This window comes from Aegilops tauschii, chromosome 2, assembly GCF_002575655.3.
Source record: "Aegilops tauschii subsp. strangulata cultivar AL8/78 chromosome 2, Aet v6.0, whole genome shotgun sequence".
Lineage (NCBI taxonomy): Eukaryota > Viridiplantae > Streptophyta > Magnoliopsida > Poales > Poaceae > Aegilops > Aegilops tauschii.
In genome coordinates this window covers 319,259,521-319,286,209 of record NC_053036.3, presented here as the reverse complement: position 1 = coordinate 319,286,209, position 26,689 = coordinate 319,259,521, and the positions used below count along the sequence as shown (strand labels likewise).

The window sequence follows — 26,689 nt, the reverse complement described above, 5'->3', positions numbered from 1 at the left end:
CTGGGGGAGGGGAGTCTAAGTTTACAACATCCTAGTCGAGTACATATAAGAAATAGTGTCTTAGATTAATCTGGCTTCTTGGAGTACACGACAAGTCTTCGGGAGCCTTCCTTTGATACGTCATCGGCCGTCTAGTGTGGCCCACTTCTCAACCACATGGGGGTCCTCGATGAGGGAGTCCTGGACTAAGGGGTCCTCGGGCGTCTGGCCTGTTATCCATGGGCCGGACTGATGGGCTATGAAGACACGAAGACCGAAGACTATACCCGTGTCCGGATTGGACTCTACTTGGCGTGGAAGGCAAGCTGGGCGATTGATTATGAAGATTCCCTCTTATGTAACCGACATCGTGTAACCCTAGATCTCTCCGGTGTCTATATAAACCGGAGAGCATAGTCTGGATAGGACAGATTCATTACCATATACTCATAGGCTAGACTTCTAGGGTTTAGCCATTACGATCTCGTGGTAGATCAACTCTTGTAACACTCATATTCATCAAGATCAATCAAGCAGGAAGTAGGGTATTACCTCCATAGAGAGGGCCCGAACCTGGGTAAACATCGTGTCCCCCGTCTCCTGTTACCATCGATTCTAGACGCACAGTTCGGGACCCCCTACCCGAGATCCGCCGGTTTTGACACCGACATTGGTGCTTTCATTGAGAGTTCCACTGTGCCGTCGACGAAAGGATTCGATGGCCCCTTCTATCGTCAGTAATGACACCGTCTAGGGAGAAACTTTTCCCCCCGGACAAATCTTTGTGTTCGCCGGCTTCGTACTGCGGGCCAACTCGCTAGGCCATCTGGAGCAGATCGATAGCTACACCCCTGGCCATCAGGTCAGATTCGGAAGCCTGAACTACGTCGCGGACATCCGTGGAGACTTGATCTTCGACGGATTCAAGACTGCGGCAACCGCTCCCCTTCGCCCCGATAAACATGGCTTAAACCTGTCATCGGGCCGCATCCAGGAGATAGCTCCTGTAACAACTCTGGCCTTAGAGCCAGAGCAGATCAAGTCGTCCGAAGATGGGAAACTTAACCCCATCGTGGGGGATACCAACTCGGCGGCGGTGGAGCCGCATGCAGATTCCACTTCATATGATACTTGCATCAACGGAACCACGGACTTGTCTTCGATATCGAGTTCCGAACCCAGCGAGCCCGCGGATATCAAACTCAATCGGCTATCGATCTTCAAGTTCAGCGTCGCGGATATCTTCCAACACTCGCCCATGGGCGACCTACTAAATTCACTAAAAAAACCTATCCCTGGCAGACGGCTCGTCACCGAACTATGTTCGGTTCGGCCTTATGACGGACGATGGAGAATTTTGCTTCCCACCCGCCACCCACTCCATAGCCACCATCGACGAACCAACCAATACGCCTGACCCCCGCTCCGAAGACATCGGTGGTTTGGACGACGATGAGGGGCAAAACTAGAGCCTACTATCCGCTACACATGGGGCGACCACTTCCTGGTATGACGTATGTATGGTGGACACACCCAACGACGATCTCAACGATGACAAAGAGGATCCAGTCGAGGATAAGCCTCCTCGTACACAGTCCGAACACCGGCGCCCCCGGCGCCACTCTCAGTCACGTCACTCAAGGGAAAACAATATTAGCATCGAAGGTGATAGTACTCCGGACAACGAAGACCCTGTTCAGACAGGATCCGAACAGGAAGACCAGGAAAATGGGCAGGATAGCCCCGACGAACAGGCCACATACGGAGACTAAGAGGATAGTAATTATCTCCCACTCTCCAAGGAAGAAGAGAGCCTCGGCAACGAGGAATTCATCGTGCCCGAGGAACCTCTAGAACAGGAGAGCTTCAAACGACGGCTCATAGCCACAGCAAGGAGCCTAAGGAGGAAGCAGCTGCAGCTTCAAGTGAGCCAAGATTTGCTCAACGATAGATGGACCGAGGTCCTGGCCACCGAAGAATACGGCCTTAGCGTCCCAGACAAAAGCCACCACAACAGTAGGTGGCTCCCTCAATACAATGACAAAAGCTTTGGAGCCCACACCACCATCGAATAAGCCGGTAGGCCGACCACAGTTCGGTCCGGGCAAGGCAGCAGCCCCAGCAGAGCACCATACAAACCCATCCGGCCGTCCAAGCAAGAATAAAGAGGCTCGGGGGAACACTCGCGACATCCAACAAGAACCGGAGGGTAGAACCGGACACACAAAATCGACACACAGATCGCAGAGACATGCCCCAACCAGAATAACGGTTATCTATTCGGACACAACAGACCCGAGCACGCTCGGTCCGAAAACCGTAAGCGGAGCCCGCCGGATGTGATTCACAGTGTGGCCCAACATAGAGGTGCCGCACACCCTCTTTGCTTCACCAACAAGGTAATGGAGCATGAATTCCCAGACAGGTTTAAACCCATCAACATCGAATCATACGATGGAACAACAGATCCCGCAGTATGGATTGAGGACTTCCTCCTCCATATCCACTTGGCTCGTGGAGACGTACTTCATGCCATTAAATACCTGCCCGTCAAGCTCAAGCGGCCAGCACGGTACTGGCTAAACAGCTTGCCAGAAAATTCTATTGGCAGCTGGGAAGATCTGGAAGACGCCTTTCGTGACAAAAACTTCCAAGAAACATATGTCCGGCCACCAGAGGCCGATGACTTAAGTCATATTGTCCAACAGCCCGGCGAGTCAGCCAGGGAACTCTGGACTAGGTTCTTAGTCAAAAAGAACCAAATTGTCGACTGTCCGGACATGGAAGCCCTAGCGGCCTTCAAACTTAGCGTCCGGGATGAATGGCTAGCACGTCACCTCGGCCAGGAAGGACCCAAATCCATGACAGCCCTTACCGCTCTAATGACTCGCTTTTGTGCGGGAGAAGACAACTGGCTCGCTCGCAAAAGCAACAACGCCAGCGACCCGGGCACTTCCGAAATCCGAGACGGCAACGGCAAGCCACGAATAAACGAGCATAGCAGTCGCAGCAATAACGAAAGATTGCGTAACATAGCGGTCAATGCCGGATTTCACAATCCGAAACCCGCTCAATGGAAGAAGCCATTTAAGGCCAAACAGGACGGACCATCCGCCCTTGACAGGATATTGGACCAACCTTGTTAGATTCACGGCCACCTTGATAAGCCAGCTAATCACACCAACAGAAATTGTTGGGTCTTCAAGCAGGCAGGCAAGCTTAATGCTGAATACAAGGGAAGCAGGCCACCAAGCGATAAAGACGACGGCAAGGCTCGCCAGCCGAACACCGGGAGCCAGAAGCTGTTTCCCTCCAACGTTCGACCACTACCGGAGCGGAAATAGCAGTTCGGCTTCCGCCATCCACCCACTATGATGGCAGGATTTACACCACGCGTACATCACTACGTGCTCAAGATACCATGGGCAGCGGCGGAAGCACAATACGGACAACCCTGCAAGCATTCCCGTAACGCTTTTTATCCATTCTTCTTTACTTTTCTTTATCATAAACAGGTGACCGACAGGACTGCATATACAACGGACTCTGTCGGAGTTCGGATCCGCACACTTCCCAAAGGGTTACTTCAGATAAGGACTCCCCTCCCAGAGGACGGACGGCGCAGACGTGCGACAGGAGGTCCAAATTAGTTTTTGTAGACCGCACTCTCTATTTCGAGCCTGTACTATGCCTTTTTTCCTCCGTCCCTGACCCCGAGCATGTCAAATGGCGGGGTTGTGGATTTTTCCTTTTTTATATATGAATTTATCATTGGCTTATTACTCAACTCCCAGTAAACTTCATCCGAACTAATCTTCTATACTCTTTTTACAATGAGTACGGCCGCAACGGCGGTGTTACAAGACGCACCTCGGCATAACCGGCCAGGGGCTCGGCTTGGGAACAAATGAGTCGCCAGTAAAAGCCCGAACAGCTCTATAGCATACTTCGGTGTCGCAAGTTTGGCCTTATATGCATCAGCTCTGAATCATTGTCTTTAGTCAATAGTTGGGTTGCCCGGCTCCTGTGTTTGCTACCCTACGTTCCGCTCTATCGGCTAGGGTAGTAAAGGGAGAACTACTGCGATTGTGCCCTGGCTTTGACCGGATGAGCACCTCAGTAGAGAAAGCCGAAAACTGACTGTCATGATGCGGCGAGAGCTGGTCAACCACTTGACGACTTATCCGAATCTTTAGCGATTCCCCATGTCACACGAAGGGTCTTTTTCAGATCAAAACATGTAAGGCACAATATTACGATACGCCGCATACATACTAGGGGCTATGTCGTAGCCCCACCATAAAACTCCTATGGCTAAGTGAAAGTGTTAACGCCCTATAGTCCGATTGCCTGGTTCGCCGCATTATCACCTCCTTTATGGACCAAGACGTTGGATAAAGAGTGATTCAATGCTTTTCCGAACACCCCCTTATTTCCTACGAGGGGGCTGAAGCCGACGACTGGAAAACTTTCAAATTACATTAAAAACGGCCGCACAGGAGGAATACAAGCTTTCGAGCAAAAAATAGATTAACTACAAAGTTGTCTGTTACAACCCTTGTACACATCACTCGAATATTATGTCTTTCGAGCACTGACCCTCTATCAAGCGGGCGGCCTCTAGGACGTCTCCAAAATAATGCTCCGGTTCCGGACGGTCCTTGCCTTCGGGTGGACTCTTCGTCGCAATATTGGTGGCCTTCATCTTCCCCCAGAACGTCTTGACTCGGGCGAAGGCCATCCGTGCACCTTCAATGCACGCCGACCGCTTCATAGCGTCGATACGCGGCACCGTGTCAGCAAGCCGCTGCACCAGGCCGAAGTAACTATTTGGAACAGTTTCAGTCGGCCACAAATGGACTACGACGTTCTTCATGGCAGCGCCGGATATCCTATGCAGCTCGGCCCACTGGGACATCTGTTCATTCAGCAACAGAGGGCGCTTCGACGCGCCGAATTGCGACCAGAAAAGCTTCTCCGTTGCACACCCCTCTCGCGTGTGATAAAACTGCGCCGCATCGGAAGAACTCTTCGGCAAGTCTAAAAAGTTGTCCGGAGAACTCCATACTTGGTTAAGCTGAGCATAGTTCGGATCGCCGAACTTATCCTGTAGCAAAAAGGGCTTGCCAGCCACAATATCCCCAGCTTGCCGGATTTCCTCACGGGCTGCTCTGGATTCAAACCGCGCCTCTCTCGCCTCTCGTAAGGCCTTGTCAAGTTCAGCCGTTTTGGCTTCATTTTCCTTCTCAAGAAGTTTACAACGGCCAACTGCATTTTCTAACTCACGCGCCATGATGGACATGGCCTCCTTGTCCTGGCGCCGCGCGGCTTGTTCGGCCCTCAACTCGGCCGATGCCTTTTCGGCGGCCACATTACTAAAACGGGCCTGTTCCTTGGCCCGGGCTAGCTCCGCCCGCAGGGCTTCCAGGGCGGCAGCACCATCTGCATTCATGCATATTCCATATAAAACTCTTTTCAGAGTCAAGCTTAAATTACAAAGCACACTGGTGTAAGGAATGCCCACAAAACATACCTTGTGAGTCGTCAAGACGCCTGTTGATCAATGCAATGTCATCCTCCGCAGTATCCAGCTTTCGCTGCAATTCGGCCACTTCCGTACCACGGGAAGCGAGACAGTTTGCATTCCAAGTTAAAGCAAGGTCAGTACCTGAGTGTGTCTTTTCGATCCTCCGATCGCTTCTTGTGGAAGGCAATCCGAGTCTCAGGGGCTACTGCATATACAACAGGTGCATTCGGTCAATAATATTCCATTGACAAAATTACATCACAAACCTCAAAACCCCTTAGAAGGCTCATGAAGGCCTCATTCAACCCGCTCTTCGCGGAGAGAACCTTTTCGACCACCGTAACCATTAAGGCACGGTGCTCCTCTGAAACGGACGCCTGTCGCAGCATGTCCGTCAGCGTCTTCGGCACTCCTGGGTCTTCGGACACCGTTGCCGGAGCACGATATTCCTTTAAAGGAATCTGCTTAACTGCCTCCAGAATCATCTCCGGTTGTGAGCCGGACAGTTTGGGGCCGCCATTCTTGACCCCCAAACCCAGAATGACAGAGGCACCACCTTCGGGTAACTCCTTCCTCGTTTCATGTGCTACTTGCCGGTCGGGAGGGGCCCTCCGGGACGACACCTCAAGATTATCCGCCCTGTTGGGCGAGGAGGCTGGAGAAGGCGTGTCACTCTCCATCGTCTCTGGAAGAAGGTCCCCCGAGGAGGAGGACAATTGAGAAACACCAGGCGTTAACCTGCGAGGACGTGCACATATCGGAGAACTACTTCAGCAATAAGAAAAGAATGAGGTATGGTTAAAGTACCTCACTTCACTTATGGTCTGGCCGGAGGTTCGTCCTCATCATCAGGCTCCACATTGACATCGCTCGCCTGGCTCAAGCCGACCGATGATGGCATTTTTTCTTTCTTGGAAAGTTTCCCCTCCTGGCCTCCAGAGGCAGCCCGCTTCTTGCCATGGCAGGCATCTCCTTTGGGCTCAACGCTCTCACCCCCCTCTGCAGACACCCAGTACGGTGTCAGAATTAACATCCGCGTCAGCAGGGTGGACGCAGGATCTTCGGGAAGGGGCGTCGGACTCCAGATTAATACCGCTTTCTTTATCCAGTCCTGCGTAGGGGCGTAGTGCTCAGTATGTTGTCAAAAGATGTTGAAATAAAAGGTGTTGAATACTTACCGAAGTGTCCGGATGATTGCAATCGAGGCCAACATCTTTGGTGGTGTCCGGCTATTGCTCTCGCTCCCCGAAATATAATTTCCACGTTCCTTCGTGCGTCGTGCCGAAGAAGTGTTGAAGGGTCCGCCGCCCTTCTGGATTGAACTCCTACATACGGATAGGCCGCCGCTGACATGGCAGGATCCGGCGGACTAGCATTACTTGAACAATGTTCACAAGCTTGATGCCTCTCTCGGTAAGGCTTCAGATGCGACTTTGTAGAGTCTGCACCTCATTAATGGATCCCCAGTTCAATCCCTTGTTGATCCATGAAGCGAGTTGAATTGGAGGGCCGGGTCAGAAAGCAGGAGGTGCCATCCACTTGGAGCCCCATGGCTCGTTGACATAAAACCATCCCTGCTGCCATAGTTGGGAAGACTCGGCGAAAGATCCTTCAAACCAAACCGCGCTGGCAAGCTTGCTTATAGCAACGCTGCCGCACTCTGCCTGCTCCTCCTCTGTCACCTGCGGTCTCACATGAAAAGTCTTGAGCCACAAACCAAAGTGCGGAGGAGTCCGGAGGAAGGCTTCACACGTGACGATGAATGTCGAGATGAGAAGAATGGCGTCCGGGGCCAGATCGTGAAAGTCTAGCCCATAGTAGAACATGAGCCCCCAGACAACGGGGCTAAGTGCGAACCCTAGCCCATGAAGGAAGTGGGATACAAATACTACCCTCTCACCAGATTTGGGGGTGGGAATAATCTGCCCCTCAGCAGGAAGCCGATGAAGGATTTCTGGGGTCAGGTACCTCGCTACGCGGAGCTTCGCAATATCCTCCTCCGTGACGGAAGAGGCCACCAACCGGCCTGAACGGCTGGGCCCGGACATGATTGGGGCGGCTGATGATTGGAACTCGAGGGCTAAAACTCGAGAAGGCTGGGGTTGAGGAAGAAGCAAGTGCAGAAGAGAAAGATAAGTCTGGGTCCCTATATAAAGGCCCAGAATATCGAGCGTCCCATCCTGGGTCTCGAGACTTACCTATCCTCAAGGAGTTGTACTCGGGGGACGGTTGGGTTACCCATACCAACATTATTGAAAATCCCGTGAATAAGGGGACACGATCTCTGCTTTGACAAGACGTGCCAATAAAACCGCTTCCCGAGACGTGGGGCGATAGGATAGCCAATGGTTGGAAATAATAACCGGGCGGGCATGATGCAATATCTCAACGGTTGTCGACCGATTGGACTCGTGGAGTACTGTATTTTCTGCAATTATGTACACAGGTCCGAATACAATCATCACATCCGAAGACTATATCGGAGTTTGGAGGAAGGAGAACCCGCCTTGCAATGCCAAAGACAATCTGCGCGCCGGACTCCTCGTCATTGAAGCCAGGTTCAGGGGCTACTGAGGGAGTCCTGGACTAAGGGGTCCTCGGGCGTCCGGCCTGTTATCCATGGGCCGGACTGATGGGCTATGAAGACACGAAGACCGAAGACTATACCCGTGTACGGATTGGACTCTAGTTGGCATGGAAGGCAAGCTGGGCGATTGATTATGAAGATTCCCTCTTATGTAACCGACCTCGTGTAACCCTAGATCTCTCCGGTGTCTATATAAACCGGAGAGCATAGTCCGGATAGGACAGGTTCATTACCATATACTCATAGGCTAGACTTCTAGGGTTTAGCCATTACGATCTCGTGGTAGATCAACTCTTGTAACACTCATATTCATCAAGATCAATCAAGCAGGAAGTAGGGTATTACCTCCATAGAGAGGGCCCGAACCTGGGTAAACATCGTGTCCCCCGTCTCCTGTTACCATCGATTCTAGACGCACAGTTCGGGACCCCCTACCCGAGATCCGCCGGTTTTGACACCGACACTCGACCCAGCCCACAACGCTGGAAGACGACGTGGTGAGAGACCCCCTAGCTGGGACACAGTCAGCTGGGGCGGTCCTGGGGGACGAGAAAGGAAAATTCATTGTAGGAGGTTTCTGGATAATAGATTGGTGTGCGGGCGTTCTCATGACGGAAGCTTTGGCGCTTATATTCAGTCTATCCCTTGCGCAACGGGTGTGATGGAATTGACTTGTCATTAATTCTGATAATTTGGAGGTCATTGATATCATGAATAATGGAGGGCGGTCGACATGAGCGGCGACGAGAATTTTTGAGGATTGCTATTTTGTTGCTTGTGATTTTCCTATTTCTAGGTCCAAATATTGTAATACTCCCTCCTTTTTGGTTTATAGGGCTTATCTCAAAATTTTAGATTTCTCATTTTATAAGTCCCAATTTGATGGTTCCCTACCACATGTTTAGATTTCAAGGTGCATTAAATAAGAGAAAATTAACCAATGCATGGGCTACATGCATGCATGCATTGCAATTAATGCATTGGTAAACATAATTTTTTGAGGAAAACGAGTGCATTAATTGAGTGTTTTTGCAAACTACAAAAATTATTCCACCACTCACCATCTACCTTGGTTGATGGGATTTTTGAATTGAGCCCTATAAACTGGAAAGGAGGTAGTAGTGAAGCAAATAAGGTTTTTCTCATGAGCTTGCTAGGTTGGCTAGATTTTCTTGTACTATTGATTGGTTTGCAGAGCCTTTAAAAGAGATTGTAGCCTTCCTTGCAAATGATGTATTTGTTGTTTCGATTGAATAAAGCTTTTGCACGCTGTCAACTCAGACTTACTGCTTCATCTCTCCTCCTAAGCGAACATGCGACTAGGATTCCTACCTCCTGTCGGCGGAGCCGCTAATCTGCCTCGTCTTTTGTGGCCTTACGAACATGAAGGTATGGTGTTGGCGTACGACAATCTATGGGGCCAAGACAGACCCCTTTCCATTCGGTGAAGGGGAACGCAGCACACAAAGAGCGGCAAGAACCACGATCAACACACAGTGGATTTACCTAGGTTCGGGCCACAAAGATGAGTAACACCCTACTCCTGATTTTGGTGGATTTATGTGTGTCTCAGTCCTGTTTTACAAGAGTGCAACCCTTGCCAGCAAAGAGCTCGGGGGGTGCTACTGGTTAAACATGGATCGAATCCATCTAAATGATGCCATGGGCCTCCTTTTATAGCTTAAGGGGTCACCAGCAATGGCAGAAAGGTAACTACATGCCGACGATAGCCACAGTGCTATCATACCTAACCCTGATAGTGTAGGACAAATGCATTTAATGCATTGTTAGGTGTCTTGCTCTGCTGAATGCTGGGAAGGGGTCCTGCTCCACCTATACCGTCAGCCCAGCTACCTTTTATTTCCATGACACGCATATGGACGGGTGTCAATAAAGGCAATATTGATGTGGTGATTAACCACGCGGCCTAACATCCTCTACCTATCCACCTGCGCGCCTGCCACCTATTGGCAGATCTCCGTGCACTCACCACCTGTCAGCAGATTGCTGATGGGTAGGTGTGGGTGAAGCGGCAGGGAGCTTGGGGGTTGTTGGCAATGTGGAGAGTACGTTCCCAGGAAGGCCTGCTACCCGGAAATCCTGGTCTTGCTCAAGCCTTGAGCCTGGGATGATCTTTAATACTTCTTGATGACCCGCCTGAAGGTCTTTTTCAAAGTATTTATTCAGTGTGTCTTGAGTGTCTTGGGGTGGATCCATTTTGTGTCATATCCTTCCTGGCACAAAGGCTGCAACTTGCTAGTCCGTGGTCAAGGGTATGAACACCCACTGTTCACTACACCGACACGTGGTGGATCTCGACCCTTGTCGACGGGAGTTCTTTGATTTAGATGTCTTTTGAGTTTTGTTACGATTTGTGTCCTGCTGATGAAGATGTGAGAATGAAGGTTCCCTGAAGATGGAAAGGTTCTCCCCGCCTGGACACCGTCCCGGTGGTGCGGCTAGCATCGTCGGAGGGCGCGTGGAAGGCATGTCTCTGGTGGATCTCGCAGGATTCGGTAGGTGATTGTCTTCGGTGGATCTGCTTGGATCCGGTCTTCGTTTGTCAACATTCGTGTGTCTTCAGGTTGGATCCTTTCGATGTACGCTTCTCTTCATCGGCGACATTTGTTGTTCAGGTGTGTTGGTCCGATGGGGCCTTAGCATGACGACTTCTGGACTGTCTATTATAACTCTTGCCAAGTTATTTTTTTAGAGTACGCCAATGGCGTACCTTAGCTTTATAAAAGAGAGAGGTTTAATTACAAGATTTCCATCCAAAGTGCGAACACGAAGGACGGGGTACAACGCACACGACACCGACACCTATCTACCCTAGGCTAACTTCGCACAAAACGTTGTAGTCCTCCAACTCCCACCCCCGCCTACCTCCACTATGCAATCTCTTCCAGAATCTTGAAAGGTAGATTGCTTGCGTTCTTCTGCTCACTGATCCTGTTAAAGACTCTAGCGTTCCTTTGCTTGCAGAGTGCCCAAGCCATCACCGTCACCAGAGTGTCAAAACCTCTACGGCCAGGTCCTTTGAATCTCGTGCGCACTGCCAGCCACCAGTCCTTGAACACGTCAGACTCCACCGGGCCCTGCACCTCAACCGCAATGAGATTAAACACCTTGTGCCACACTTCCTGCGCATAAGTGCACTTCGCAAGGATGTGATCCACGTTGTCTTCTGCCTGCAAGCACGTGTAACAGGCTGATGGTTGATCCTGTAAACCATGTTATGGCAAGGGAGGGCGATGACAGTGGCTTGTCTTTGAAAGAATTGGTGGAAGCGTATGCCTCTTAGGCAGGGACGCATACGTGTTATATAGCATAAGATTACAGGGTTTGGCCGGTGGTTATTAGTCTTGACCTCTACTCCAAGTCATACACAAGATAAGGAGATAAAGATCAATCTAGCCTAACCACCGGCCTGGTTACAACAAGATACACACACACAATAATGTTACAAGTTGTCACGACCTTTACAAGCCTATCGTCTAACATCCTCCCTCAATCTCAACATGTCAAGGTTTAGATTGTTCTTGAAGGCTTGAAGCTGTCGGACTTGAAGTGGTTTAGTGAAACCATCGGCAACCTGATCTCCGGTTGGAATAAACTTTATCTCTAGTAACCTGCGAGCAACTCTTTCTCGAACAAAATGAAAATCAATCTCTATGTGTTTAGTCCTTGCATGAAACACATGATTTGCAGAGAGATATGTTGCTCCAAGGTTATCACACCACAAATATGACACATGTGGTCTATAAATACCCAACTCATCAAGCAATGTTTCAACCCACATTACCTCAGCTATTGCATTTGCCAATGACTTATATTCTGCTTCTGTACTGGAACGTGAGACAGTAGCTTGTTTCTTGGCAGTCCATGATATAAGATTAGATCCAAGAAAGACAGCAAAACCCCCTATTGACCTCCTATCATCTGGACACCCTGCCCAGTCTGCATCAGAAAAGGCTCTCACTGTTGTTGAGGGAGACTTGCATATTGTTAGTCCAATTCCAGCACTACCCTGAATATATCTCAATATTCTTTTTACAGCTGTCCAATGAGAAGAGGTAGGTGCATGCAGAAACTGACAAACCTTGTTGACAGAAAACGATATATCAGGTCTTGTCAGTGTTAGATATTGAAGTGCCCCAACTATGCTTCGATATCTGGTTCCCTCTTCTGGACTTAACAATTTTCCTTCATATAGTGATAGTTTTTCAATGGTTGACATAGGTGTGCTTGGCAGTTTACAATCCTTCATTCCCACACGCTCTAGTATGTCTAAGGCATACTTTTCTTGTGTGAGCAAGATGCCATCTTTTATCTTCTTTACTTCAATACCTAGGAAGTAATGAAGCTCTCCCAAATCTTTGAGCGCAAAGTCACTTTTTAAGTTTTTTAACAGTGCTGAAGTGGCTTCTTGTGATGAACTAGCTACAATTATGTCATCAACATAAATCAACATAAAAATGATCACCTTTCCTTTCCTGAAGAAGAACAGAGAAGTATCTCCTTTTGATGGACGAAAGCCAAGCTATTGCAGTTTCAAGCTCAGCCTTGAGTACCATGCTCTGGGTGCTTGTTTCAGACCATATAAAGCCTTGTCCAATTTACACACATGATGTGGTTTGGAGACATCCTCAAAACCAGGTGGCTGTCGCATATAGACCTCTTCCTCGAGAACGCCATGTAAGAACGCATTCTGTACATCCAATTGGCAAAGACTCCATCCCCTAGAAACAGCAATAGATAGAACAAGTCTAATAGTAGCAGCTTTTACAACTGGACTAAAAGTGTCCTCATAATCAATGCTGTAGCGTTGTTAAAAACCTTTAGCTACTAACCTAGCCTTGTACCTATCTATTGTTTCATCAGCTTTCTTTTTAATTTTATACACCCACTTGCAATCTATAATATTCCTCCCTGGCTTATAAGGAACTAGATGCCAAGTCTGATTTTTCATTAGTGCATCAAATTCACTATTCATAGCATTGTTCCATTTTTCATTGTGTAAAGCTTCTAGCACATTTTCTGGCTCACCAGTAGCAGCAAAGCCTGTAAACTTAAAGTTCTTGTTATACCTGACCGTCCCATCTTTGGGCACCAATGGGTTTGTAATACCTCATTGTGACCGAGTCACCCGTGTGGTTGTAGTATTGGGTTGAGTTGTTGCCGCAGAAGATCCAGCAGCATGCACATGAGATCCACCTCGTACCGTTGCAGGTGAATCCCCTTCAGCAGATGCGCTGTCCCCCGTCCTCGGATCCAATGCGCGAGGGGCAGAGGGGGGCGCCCCATGAGGAGGCGACACTTGGCCGGGGACCCGCAGGACGCTGTCGGCTTCATCATTGTGTCGCGCCGGGTGTCCCGCAGCCAGCCGACTCGTGCTAGCTGTTGCGTGGCGACAACTGCAGGTCGGCCCCGCGCGAGGCCCCGCCCGACCGCTCCGCTGCATCTGGTTGCGTGTCGTGCGCGGGTGGGCTGGCACCTGATGGCGTCAGAGGATCAGCCCCGGGATCCGCACCAGCAGCAGGAGGCCCGCCTGCACTGAATCACTCGGGATCAGCGCCGTCAGCCGGATCGTCCTCGTGTCCAGCGCTAGTGCAAATCTGGTTCTGCATAAAATCACACGGCGGAACAGCAATTTTTTGACTGCTCCCATTAGTAGCATCAGGATAACTATTAGCCAATTGATCATCTACACATTTTTCTCCCCCATGATCAGTTGGATTTAAAAGCTCCGGAGACAAAAGAAGGATTTCGGCCCGAAGGCGAGCACCGGCGTTTGGGTGCAAAGTGGCGAAGGGAAACACTGCCTCATCAAAGACTACATCTCTGGAGATATAAACTCGTCCGATGGATATGTCAAGACACTTAAACCCCTTGTGAAGATTACTGTAACCTAAAAAGACACACTGTTTCGAACGGAATTGGAGTTTATGGGCGTTGTGGACGTAAGTTCGGCCAACAAGCACACCCAAAGACACGTAGAGATGAGTAGTTGGGTTTCTCGTGGCATAACTTTTCAAGAGGTGTTTGAAAGTTGATGACTTTACTTGGTAGTCTATTGATGAGATAGGTAGCCGCAATGAAGGCCTCATCCCAAAATTTGAGAGGCATGCATGCTTGGGCTAGAAGAGAGAGTCCAACCTCGACAATATGTCGATGTTTACGTTTTGCTGACCCGTTTTACTGGTGTGCGTGGGGACAAGAAACATGATGAGATATGCCAACCTTAGTGAAAAAGGAATTTAGTTTCACATATTCTCCACCCCAGTCGGTTTGGAGGGCAAGAATTTTACGATCAAATTGTCTTTCAACAAGGTTTTGGAAGTCATGAAATTTTTGAAAAACTTCTGACTTATGTTTGATTAGGTAGATCCATGTGAACTTACTGAAATCATCGATGAAGCTCACATAGTATTTCTTTCTACCTATGGATTCAACTGCTGGTCCCCACACATCAGAAAAAATAAGTTCCAAAGGAAATTTTGACTCACTTATTGATTTTGGATAAGGCAACTGATGGCTTTTGCCTCGTTGACAGGAATCACAAACAAATTCATTAACTAACTTAACACATGGAAGCTTATTGTGGCTAATTATTTTGCTAACAATAGAAGATGAAGGATGCCCTAGGCGCCGGTGCCACCTATCCGAGGAGGGGGTGGCACTGAGCACATGCTTCTTGGCGCCTCGTTCCATGTGTTTGACAGGGTATACTCCTCTCCTACCCCTACCTTGCAGTAGAACTCTCTTCGATCCCGATCCTTTACAAAAAAAAGAATGATGGTGAATTTCAACAAATGTATCGTTGTCAATGGCAAGGCGGCTAGCAGAGATAAGACTCTTGTCTGCCTCGGGCACATGTAGGACATCATTAAGGAGAAGATCACGTTCAGGGGTAGAAATATGAGATTGACCAATATGGGATATAGTCATACCTGAACCACTCGCCGTGTGTATCTGATCTTCTCCAGTGTACCGGTCTCAAACCGTGAGCTTCTCTAGGTCACCTGTGATGTGGTTTGTAGCACCACTATCCAGGTACCAGTTGGTGTCGACTCCGTACTGAGGATCCGCCATGTTTGCCGAGCGCTCCTCTCCCCCTTGGTATGAGGATAACGCTTCCAGCATTTCCATGCCGGGTGCCCTATCTTGCCGCAGACCCGACAGGTCGGCTTGGCAGAGGGATTGTTGGAGTAGTTCCCACCGCCGCCACCGTTGCCGTTGTTGCGCCCGTTCCCATGGTTTGGTGGGTTGGGTGACTTGGGGAAGTTGCCACGGGCGCGGTCACCACCGCCGCCAGCCTGTTTGTTGGGGAAGTTCCGGCCGCGGTCACCACCGCCGTCGTTGTTCTTGTTGAAGCGGCCGCGAGTCGCGGCGTTTGCAGATGACTGAGAGGATCCGCCGCGCAGACTCATGCGAGTCTCGAAGCTCAGCAGCTGTGAGTACAGCTCCGGGACGGTGACTGGTTCGACCCTGGAGCACATGGCCGAGACCACCGGGTCGAACTCCTCATCGAGTCCAGCGAGGATGTGAGAAACGACATCTTCTTCATCAACCTTCTTCCCTGAAGCCATTAGTTCATCACACAAAGCTCTAATCTTACCAACGTAGGCCCTGTTTGGTTCAGCTTTTATCGGCGGATTCCGCTGCCGCGCAGCAGAATCCGAACCAAAGGGCGAACCCAGAAGAATCCGATTCCAGAAATCCGCTGCCAAAATCTGAACCAAAAGCGGAAGCAGCCCATGACCTGCTTTCCAAAATCTGATTCCCCTGCGGGCCAAAATCTGAAAAACCTGTATCAGCTGGTTTGCCAAATGACCTACATCTTTTTCAAATCAGATTTTCCACAGCTGTTTTTCCACAGCAGATTTTTCACAGCTGCTTTTAGAAATCCACAGCCGAACCAAACAGGGCCGTAATCAGTGATGCTATTGTTGCCCTTCTGGAGGTTCGCCAGCGCGATCCGGACGTTGATCGTCCTTGCACGCGTGTGTGAGGCGAGCATGCCTTGCACCCTGTTCCACAGCTCGGCTGCGGTGTGGCACGTAGCCACCTGAATTGCCATCTCACGCGGGAGCGAGGTCAGCAGATAGGAGAACACCTGCTGATCCTTCGCGTACCACGTGGAGAACTCCGGGTTGGGAGCTTTGGACTTGGTCTTGCCGTCGTTGCTGGTGACCTCAATGGTCTGGGGCGGCACCGCCTGCTCGGCGTCGAGGAACTCCGCCATCCGAGCCCCCCTGATCGCCGACAGGACGGTGGCGCGCCATAGGGCTTCGTTCCCTCTGGTAAGCTTCTCTGTTGCGGCGTGCACAAATGAAGAGGAGGGGAAGGAAGTGGAAGAGCTTGCCATGGATGATGTCGAGGCCTGCTCTGATTACCATGAAAGAATTGGTGGAAGCGTATGCATCTCTGGCAGGGACGCGTATGTGTTATATAGTATAAGATTACAGGGTTTGGCCGGTGGTTATTAGTCTTGACCTCTACTCCAAGTCATACACAAGATAAGGAGATAAAGATCAATCTAGCCTAACCATCGGCCTGGTTACAACAAGATACACGCACACAATAATTTTACAAGTTGTCACGACCTTTACAAGCCTATCGTCTAACAGTCTTCGGCTCGCATCAATGCTTATAGTCATTGCTAGGTGGTATACAGCTTGGGTTTGTTGTACCTATGACCGATGATGAATAAATCAGAAGTTTTTCTGATTTTTTAATAAAGATCATTTTTTTCAAAAAAGAAAAGAAAGATGCACTCCAGAGTCCAGACTTTCCCATCAATAAATTGACCATCTCCGACTCTATACAGAAGAACAGCTCGAGGCAGTGAAAACGGACGAGAGCCGAAGCAATTGTCGCATTCCTCCTCTTGTTCCGTCCCCAGCAAAAACTCCTCCGATATGCCGCCGGCGACGGCGCTGATGGACGATGTGGTCGTGGAGATCCTGCTCCGCCTCCCGCCCGACGAGCCCGGGTGCCTCGTCCGTGCCTGCCTCGTCTCCAAGCCCTGGCGCCGCCTCCTCACGGGTAACGCCTTCCTCCGCAGCTACCGCAAGTTCCACGCGGCACCGCCCATGCTGGGATTCCTCCACCGCCTCTACGACGAGGATCCCTGCGTCGCCCGATTCGTCCCCACCGCGAAGTCCTTCCGCCCGCCACGCAACCGCCGCTGCTGGTACGCACTCGATGCCCGCCACGGCCGAGCCCTCTTCTACGATTCAGAATCAGAACAGAAGCCCGCTGAGTTCGTCGTCTGGGACCCCGTCACGGACGGGCACCGGAGGATTCCCCTTCCCGAGACCCCCAAATCCTGGAACGCGGCGGTGCTCTGCGCCGTGGATGGCTGCGACCACCTCGACTGCCATGGCGACGACCCCTTCCTCGTGGCATTCGTGGGCACCTGTTAGACTAAGTATATATTAGAGATACGTGTTGTAATATAACTGGTATTTGTACGGTTCCCTTTTATAAATATATGACAGCCATACTCACCAAGGACATCGAGCATTGTTCCAAACCCTAATCTGTTTAACATGGTATCAGACTACGCGTTCGGTCCGCGCCGTGCTTCCGCTTCCTCTGCCGCCGCCGCATCGGCCTTCGCCGCCGCGCCGCCTCCATCAACCCTGGCGACGGAATCGCTGTTCATGGCGTCTACCCCGCTCGCCTGGGCCCGTCCGTCCGCATCGGGGTCGCGTCCTCCAGCGCCCCGATCGCCCGCGCCTTCGATCGCCCATGATGCCGCTCTGGCGTCGCACGCGTTTGATCCCGCGCAGCCATCCAGAAATCCATCGCTTGCGTACGGTGCTCCCATGCAGGATCGATGCGATCCATCCCTGGCGGCCGTCAACCCTGGCTACGGTGCCCCCATGCAGGATCGGGATCGCGTCCCCGCGCAGCTACCTTACGGCGCCGCTGCGAACTCTGCTGCGCCGCCGGCCTCAGGCCCTCGTGGCACTCCCGTCCAGATGCCGTACGGTGGGCCGTATCTAGCGCCGTCGTCGCCGTATGTCGCGCCGGCACCGTATGCTTCGTCCTCCGCAGTGCCCTACGAGGCGCCGTATGGCGCGCCCTACGCTGTCTCTGTGCCGCACGTCGCGTCGCTGCAGCCCTACGGCGTACCTCCTACGGCGCCCTACGGTCATCACCAACACTACCGTACGTCTCCGTCGGCCGATGCGCTGATTCCGTACAGTGCTCCTCCGACGTACGACTCGCAGCTCTCCGCATCGGTGGCTGAACCAGGACCTTTCCACTTCGCTCACCTGGTGACGGTGAAGCTCTCTGCTGACAACTACCTCCTGTGGCGCGCTCAGGTGTTGCCGCTGATGCGTAGTCACTACCTTGAGGGGTATGTCGATGGTACGCTGCCGTGTCCCCCGGCCATGGTTCCGGTGCCCTCGGCCGCTGGTGGCTCCGTCACGGTGTCCAACCCTGCTCATCGTCGGTGGATCGCTCAGGATCAAGCTATCCTGGGTGCCATTCAGTCCTCGCTCACACCCTCCGTGGCCGGCATGGTGGTCTTTGCCGTGACGTCGAGGGATGCATGGGCCATGCTCGACTCCAGCTTTTCCTCGCAGTCGCTGGCCCGTTCCTCTGCCATTCGTAACCAGCTGGGTGAGGTCAAGAAAAATGACCTCTCCGTCACGGCCTTCTTCAACAAGGTCAAAAGTTTGGCTGATACACTGTCGTCTATTGGGAAGCCTCTTCGTGATGAGGAGTTTACTTCGTTTATTCTCAATGGGCTTGATGAGGACTATGATTCTCTCGTTGAAAACATTAATGGACGTGACACACCGATGCCGCCTCGCGATCTCTATGCACGCCTTCTCAACACCGAACAGAGGCTCGCTGCTCGCTGCTCGCCGCTCCGTTGGCGTCTACACGGAGGGCCCTTCTGCGAACGCTGCTCTCCGCGGGGGCGCCCGCGGTGCCAAGCAGAAGGCGCCGCCGACCTCAGGCAACCAGCCCCGTCCGCCCGCTCCACCTCCGACGGCTGGCCGCAAGCGGCTCCACTGCGAGGCATGTGGTGGTGGGGTTGAGTGTCAACTCTGCGGCATCGAGGGGCACTTGGCGTCTCGCTGCCATCGTCGCTTTAAACGAGATTTTCTTGGCATTGGGAACAATGGGAAGGGCAATGAGAAGCAAGATGCTCTCGCTACACCGGATCCCGGGTTCACTCCTTCATACTCGGTGGATCCTGCCTGGTACATGGATACGGGCGCTACGGACCATTTGACGAGTCAGCTTGACAAGCTAGCCACTCGCCAGCCCTACACCGGTCACGATCAGGTCCGCACGGCCAATGGATCAGGTATGCCCATCTCACATGTTGGTCAGGCATCTCTTCTTTCACGTACCACTAAAACCTTGCATCTGTTTGATGTCCTTCGTGTTTCCTCAGTCACACGTAGTTTACTCTCGGTTCCTAAATTAACTCGTGACAACAATGTGTTTGTTGAGTTTCACCCTTTCCATTTTTTTGTTAAGGACCGGGACACGAGGGACGTTCTTCTTAGTGGTCGAGCTCGCGACGGCTTATACGCACTTGATGTGCCACGAGTCTCTCAAGGTTTCAGTGGTGTTCGGGTGTCGTCGTCGCAGTGGCACTCTCGCCTTGGCCACCCCGCTACTCCCATTGTGCGCCATGTGCTTCATCACCATCATCTTCCTGTTGAGTCGAGTAATAAGGAGTTTCTAGTGTGTGATGCTTGTCAACAAGGCAAGAGTCATCAGTTGCCTTTTTCTGTATCAAGTCGTGTTGTCACGGCTCCTCTTGAACTTGTGTTTTCAGACGTGTGGGGCTATGCCCAAACTTCTGTTAGTGGTCACAACTATTATGTCAGTTTCATCGATGCTTTCAGTCGCTTTACTTGGATTTATCTTATTAAGCGCAAATCTGATGTGTTTCATGTCAATTTCAAGCACATGTTGAACGATTGCTTAAGCACAAAATTATCCATGTTCAGTCAGACTGGGGGGTGAGTATCGTAACCTTAACACCTTCTTTCAGAAGCTTGGCATCTCACACCATGTGTCTTGTCCTCATACACATCAGCAGAATGGTGCAGCTGAGCGCAAACACCGTCACATAGTTGAAACTGGCCTGACACTTCTTGCACATGCCTCTGTCCCGTTTCGGTTCTGGAGCGATGCTTTTGTTACTGCCTGTTTTTTGATAAACAGGATTCCCACACGACGCCTTCACATGAAGTCTCCACTCGAAGTGTTGCTTAATGAAACTCCAGATTACTCCCTCCTCAAAGTGTTTGGCTGTGCGTGTTGGCCGCATCTTCGTCCGTACAATAAGCATAAACTTGAGTATCGATCTAAACAATGTGTGTTTCTTGGGTATAGTCCTCTCCACAAAGGTTACAAGTGTCTTCACATCCCGTCAAATCGTGTTTACATTTCTCGTGATGTTGTGTTCAATGAGACTGTCTTCCCGTTTTCCACGCTCACATCACCCACCGATATTCCCGTCACTGAGTTGCACTCTTTTCCAGTTTTGCCTGATCAATTTGTGGATGCTGCATATTCTCCTCTGTTGTTGCCTAACCATGGTGCAGGGACTAGACGAGGCGCTCGACTTGAGCTTCTGGATGATGATATGGCCACAACTGCGCCAGTTGCTGCTACGCCGGATGAGGCGCTCGACGAGGCTGCCTCCGCCACTACCCCGCTTGACCCCGACGTCGATCACGCGTGCATGCCCCATGCACGAGGATCCGACGGGGTGACCAAGTCGCCGGGGCCAGCGGTCTCGTTGTCGCCTGGGCCGGCCGAACCTGCGGAGCTGTCGGCCGGGCCGGCTGGACTCGCGGCGCTCTCCCCTGAGCCGGAGGCCTCGCAGGTCACCGAGTCTTCGTCGCCTGGTCCGTCGACGCCGATCACGCCCGGTCTGTCTTTGCCGACCCTGACCGTGCCACCGGATGCGCCTGTTGACTCGCCCGCCGGTGCGTCCTCCTCGCCGCTGATGGATAGTGGCTCCTCTGGTATGGCAGCTCCAGCGCCACCTCCGCCTGTCGTCCTGCGTCCCCATACTCGCAGCAAAAGTGGCATCTTCCAACCGAAGAAGCGCACTGACGGCACTGTCGCGTGGCTTGCGGCCTGTGTGGCACATGCTGAGGCTGGCCCTATGACTGAACCACGACATTTTCGAGCGGCGCTTGGCATCCCGCATTGGCGTGCTGCGATGGAGCAGGAGATTCATGCCCTTCAAAGAAACAACACTTGGCGTCTTGTTCCACCTCCATCTGGTGTTAATATCATTGACTCTAAATGGGTATTCAAGGTGAAGAAACATGCTGATGGCTCCATTGAGAGGTACAAGGCACGCCTGGTTGCCAAGGGGTTCAAACAACGGTATGACATTGATTATGAAGACACATTCAGTCCTGTTATTAAACCAACTACTATTCGTGTTCTTCTCTCTTTGGCTGTTACTCGCGGATGGTCGCTTCGACAGCTTGATGTTCAGAATGCCTTTCTCCATAGAGTTCTGGAAGAAGAGGTTTATATGCGTCAGCCGCCAGGTTTTGTCACGACCGGTTTTTCAATAAAATAATTATTGAGAGACCAATCCCTTTTACGGACCAGTGAGGAAGAATTCCTTCTCACTGGTAGACAATATCTTGGTCACAGAAGAAAAATACCAGGAGTACTAAATATAATACAAGGTTGAGCAGAGATTGCCCAACAATTTATTACATGCGCGCCGTTAAAAACAAAACGGCGGATAGGGTGGCAACTACTAACTCACGATAATAATGATGGTGGAAATATCACCGCGAAGCGAGTGATATGATTCCAGAAGACTACAGCTCTTCGAGCGTCGGAGTGAGGCTCGAGAAGACTTATTGCGGGTGGCGGAAGCGTATACAATACAAGTGACCAATATCCGGGATCGCGCAGGACTGACTGGGACTCCTCTAGGCGTCGGACGCACTATCAAACTCTTCATCCAAGAGATCGCCTTCGTCAACATCTGGCCAAATCAACAAGCCAGGTGAGTACTATGAAAGTACTCGCAAGACAGTTCGGACATAAGATATAACAAATGTAAACATGAAGCATATGAACAAGTTAACCAGTGCGATCAGACATAGAGATAATAAATACTGGGTGCCAAGCGAGGGTCTGAATGACGCCTCGAGCGGAAACTGCAGAATAGTAATACTGGTGCCAAACGAGTGTCTGAAAGACTCCTCGAGAGGAAAATGCGGATAATAATACAGGTGCCAAACGAGTGTCTGAAAGACTCCTCGAGAGGAAAATGCGGAATAATAATACGAGTGCCAAACGAGTGTCTGAAAGACTCCTCGAGAGGAAAATGCGGAATAATAATACGAGTGCCAAACGAGTGTCTGAAAGACTCCTCGAGAGGAAAATGCGGAATATTAATGCCACAGTCGGGCGTCGGGGCGACACCACATAAAGGGCTTATAACAGAAAGTAAGGACAGTGCATGCCGCAGTCGGACGTCTGAGCGACATCACATAAAGGGCTTATATTGAAAGTGAGAAACGAATACACGCCACAGTCGGACGTCTGCGCGACGTCACATAAAGGGCTTATATCACATCTCATTAATACAACAGTTCGGGAACATAAATTATCACAAGCATGAGACACAAAATAAAGTTAGTCCATCCACAGGAATAACAATAAATCTGAATTTTACCACTTGAGCTTGTTCACCGGGGACAAGTTTTTCACACAGATAGATATGGATATAATGTTCTCATTACTTGATCATGGATACGATGATTTGGAAAGAATTGACTCTGCAGAGTTTGTACTTAACCACAGCCAACGGATTTCAGTAGTCACGGGGACTAGTTCCGTCTACGGTGTTTTGGAAGAAACACGTCTAACCAGTACACACCCAATTCAACCATCCGAAGCCAGGGATCACCCTCGGCAACGTTCAAGAAAAACCTTGAGACGGGGAGGCTACAACCTCGCGTAGCATGGGATCAAATTTCTATACGCGCGCTTTAAGGGGGTGCCCCCCCTCTCGGTCCCAACCGGAAACACCCATGCCCCCTGACCGGATGACTGGCTTTAATCCTGGGCCAAGGTACCATCATCCCGGCCTCTCTGTTTGGTGTGTACACGGAAAGAGGTTACCAACTTACTAAACCGCATCCTGGCAATGAGACATGTGGTAGCACGAAAGGGGAAAGAACGGTAACACGGCTCCAACCATGTTAATGTCGGAAGAGTCGGATGACACAAGGCTGGTATGCTACAACAGTACCACCTTGCTGCCCTTCATGTCACCACATGATTAGGCCACCTCTCATCAGAGGTCACCGCAACTTTGGAACATGCGGGAAAAGAACGATAACGTGGCTCCAACCACGTTAACGTTGGGGAAAGTCGGATGACGCAAGGCTGGTATGCTACGACAGTACCACCTTGCTGCCTTTCATGTCACCACATGATTAGGCCACCTCTCATCAGAGGTCATCGCAACTTTTGGAACAACCGGGTTGTTGCCTTACAAGCAACGAGGTATTTACCGACACTCATATGCCACGCACAAACTCTCACGTGAACATGCAAAACATCTGCCATATCAAATGTTCAAAACATGCTTGCCTGATTCGGAGAAGTCGGAGTCTAACTCGGCGAAGTTCGCGGCTCCGTCACCTCTCCCGGAACCTACGGCAATCACGAAACGGGTACTAACGTGAAAACCAACACATACACAGAAAATTTTCCAAATATTTTTCAAATAAATCCCATAAAAAACTAGACAAAATTTGGAGATTGTCAGAAAAAGAATCACTCAAAAATTCCTTTTTATTAAAATTTTATAAAGGTTTCTGTCCAGGGACTTATCTGTAATGAAACAGAAAAGTTCCAGGGTTTTAACTGAGAAAACAGAAAACGCTTCGGCTGGGAATGCGCAAGCGCAAAGGAGGAAACGTATTCTGCCCGAAGGCGCCAACAGAAAACGGTTCACGAATAAAAGAACAGAGGCTGACATGCGGGGTCCACATGTCAGGTTTGAAAAGCTCGCCGGCGCCCGAAGACTGCGGTGGACGCCGGCGTCGAACCACGGCGAGATAGGAGGAACGGAGGGTACCAAGAGCTTCAGCGTCCTCTTCCGCGTCGGTGGGTGGTGGACTCGTCCAACGGGGAGCACTACGTCGGTGGCGACACTTTCTCCGGCGGACGGCGGTTCGGGTGAGGATGGGGAACTCCGGTGTAGGGCTGCAAGCTTCAAATTGAAGTGCGGGTCAGAAAGAGGGGTGCATGGTGAAGCTACTGGTAAGAGAATGGAGGCGGAGGGGCACACACGGGGGCGAATCGGGCTGGATCCCGTGGCGGGTCGCGGCGGCCGGAGTCGAGGAAGGAGACCTCCTCGGGGCTCTTCCAGTGGCTCGGCGTGCTCTAGGGGGAGTGCAGTGCTGGTGGGTGCTCGAGTTGAAGCTCGGGGCCTCTATTTATAGGCAGATCGACGGGGTGGCCGTGAACGGAGAATCTCCGGCGAGCGATTACGGCGGAGCAGTGGATTGGCAGGGGGTTTGAGCGGCCGGGCAGCATCAGTGGAGGTTACTGGACTCGTTTTTGCAGCTAAACGGGGTCGGTCTTGGCGTAATGGCGTCGGTCCACGGTGAGGTGACCGCATGGGCTCAACGGCGGCAGAGAGCGCGCTCCGCGCCCTACGGTTCACGACGAGAGCGGCAGCGCGTTCGGGGGAGTGGAAGGCCACGCGGCGAGCTCCGGTGGTTTGGGCGGCGCTGGGTGGCGTCGTCGGCGCCGTGTCTCCTGCTAGCGTCCGCAAAGCCGCCGCCGGCGTCGGTCACGGGGCGGCGCACCTTCTGCTGCTCGTCGTCGACGCCCGCAAGGCGCCAGGCGTTCATGCGGTGCAGGAACAAGAGGGCGGGGACGAGGAGCAAGGCGACGCGGTGGTACTGGCGAGATCGACGTCCGCTTCTGAAGAAAACGACAGCAGCCACTTGACTGAATCTCTGAAACTCTGAACTTGACAATGACCATGCACTGCAGGTGTTCGACAGGAGGTTTTGGCCATGAGATAAATTTTTCTGGAGCTGTAACTTGGTGAGATGACCACTCAATGCACCCAGAGGCTGCCTGATTTTACTTGGAATTTTTGGAGAAGGTTTTAAATGAATTTGACCAAATTTGACAAATCTGGTCCAAACTTGTAGCAAGTGTAGTTTGAAAATTTTGAACTGAAGACCAGTGGATCTTCATAGTTCTAGGTTGGGGTTTCAAAGGACTAGGAGGGAGAGTTGGTTTGGTGGCAAAAATCAAAACAGAAAAAGGGGTTCCTTTGTAAATCTCCAAGTGGTAGAATAGAGGACAAAAATTTGTTTGAATATAATTTGAATGGAAATAGATACATGGGGAGGTTCAACTTGCTGGATTTGGTGTAACACATGATCCAAAGGGAAGGAAGGGTTAGGAGAGATCATTTGCACTAGGGCCATGGCAAGGAGGAATTGTTGAAAGTGGCAAAGGACTTTCCAAAAGCCATAGTGCAAAATTCAAAAAGGTTTTCAAAAGTTACTTTTCCCAAATAAAAAACATTTTGTCTTGAGTCCAAATGAAAAGCAAGGTCTTCCAAGACCAAAGGCAGATCTTGGGTGAATCCAAATAAAACTTTTGCCATAAGGAAAAATATATGAGAGGGAGAGTTCTCTTGAAGAAAAATTTAAATCACTCCCCTCAAGTCAAATAAAATCTTTTTGAAAAATCCAAATAAAAACTTGGGTGTCACAACACCTACCCCCTTAGGAAAAATCTCGTCCTCGAGATTTCTGCTGACCCTCAAATAGATATGGATACTCTGCTCGAAGGAAATCCTCCCTTTCCCATGTAGCTTCATCCTCAGTGTGGTTGCTCCACTGAACCCTGAAAAACTTTGTCGTTTTCTGACGGGTCCTCCGTTCAGACTCTTCTAAAATCCTTACTGGCCTTTCTCTATAGGTGAGATCTGGTTGCATATCAATGTCCTCGTGAGGTACATGCTTTTCTGGGTTGCTCACACATTTTCTTAACTGTGAGACGTGGAACACGTCATGGACGTCTGACAGCTCCTTGGGTAGGTCTAGCTGGTAGGCTACCGTGCCTCTTCGTGCCTTTACACAAAATGGTCCAATAAATCTTGGGGCTAGCTTCCCCTTATTTTGAAATGTTGCAGACCCCTCATAGGAGATACTCGGAGGTATACGGAGTCACCGGGTTCAAAGCTGACCTCACGATGCTTCCGATCATAGTAGCTCTTTTGTCGGCTCTGCGCCGTCCTGAGTCTGTCCCTGATTTGTTTAACTTTCTCCTCGGCCTCTTTAAGCATATCTGGGCCGAAGATACGGTTGTCACCTGTTTCTGACCAATTCAGTGGGGTACGACACCTCCGTCCGTACAATGCTTCAAAGGGTGCCATTTGCAAGCTGGCTTGGTAACTGTTGTTGTAAGCAAATTCGGCATACGGTAAAATTTCTTCCCACTGGATCCATAGGTGAGCACACAGGCTCTTAGCATATCCTCTAGGATTTGATTTACACGTTCTGTCTGTCCATCAGTCTGAGGGT

At 50.8% G+C, this 26,689-nt stretch overlaps 1 non-coding gene and 1 pseudogene across 1 annotated transcript; one reads left to right on the top strand and one right to left on the bottom strand.

Annotated features, from left to right (window-relative positions):
* Positions 1-15,531: 15,531 nt before the first annotated feature.
* LOC120975112 (small nucleolar RNA Z247) lies at positions 15,532-15,670 on the bottom strand. Its single transcript, XR_005770950.1, has one exon. It is a non-coding gene; the product is annotated as a small nucleolar RNA Z247 (small nucleolar RNA).
* Positions 15,671-16,801: 1,131 nt separating this feature from the next.
* The window catches only part of LOC109759305 (uncharacterized), a 32,392-nt pseudogene continuing 22,504 nt past the window's right edge, over positions 16,802-26,689 (top strand).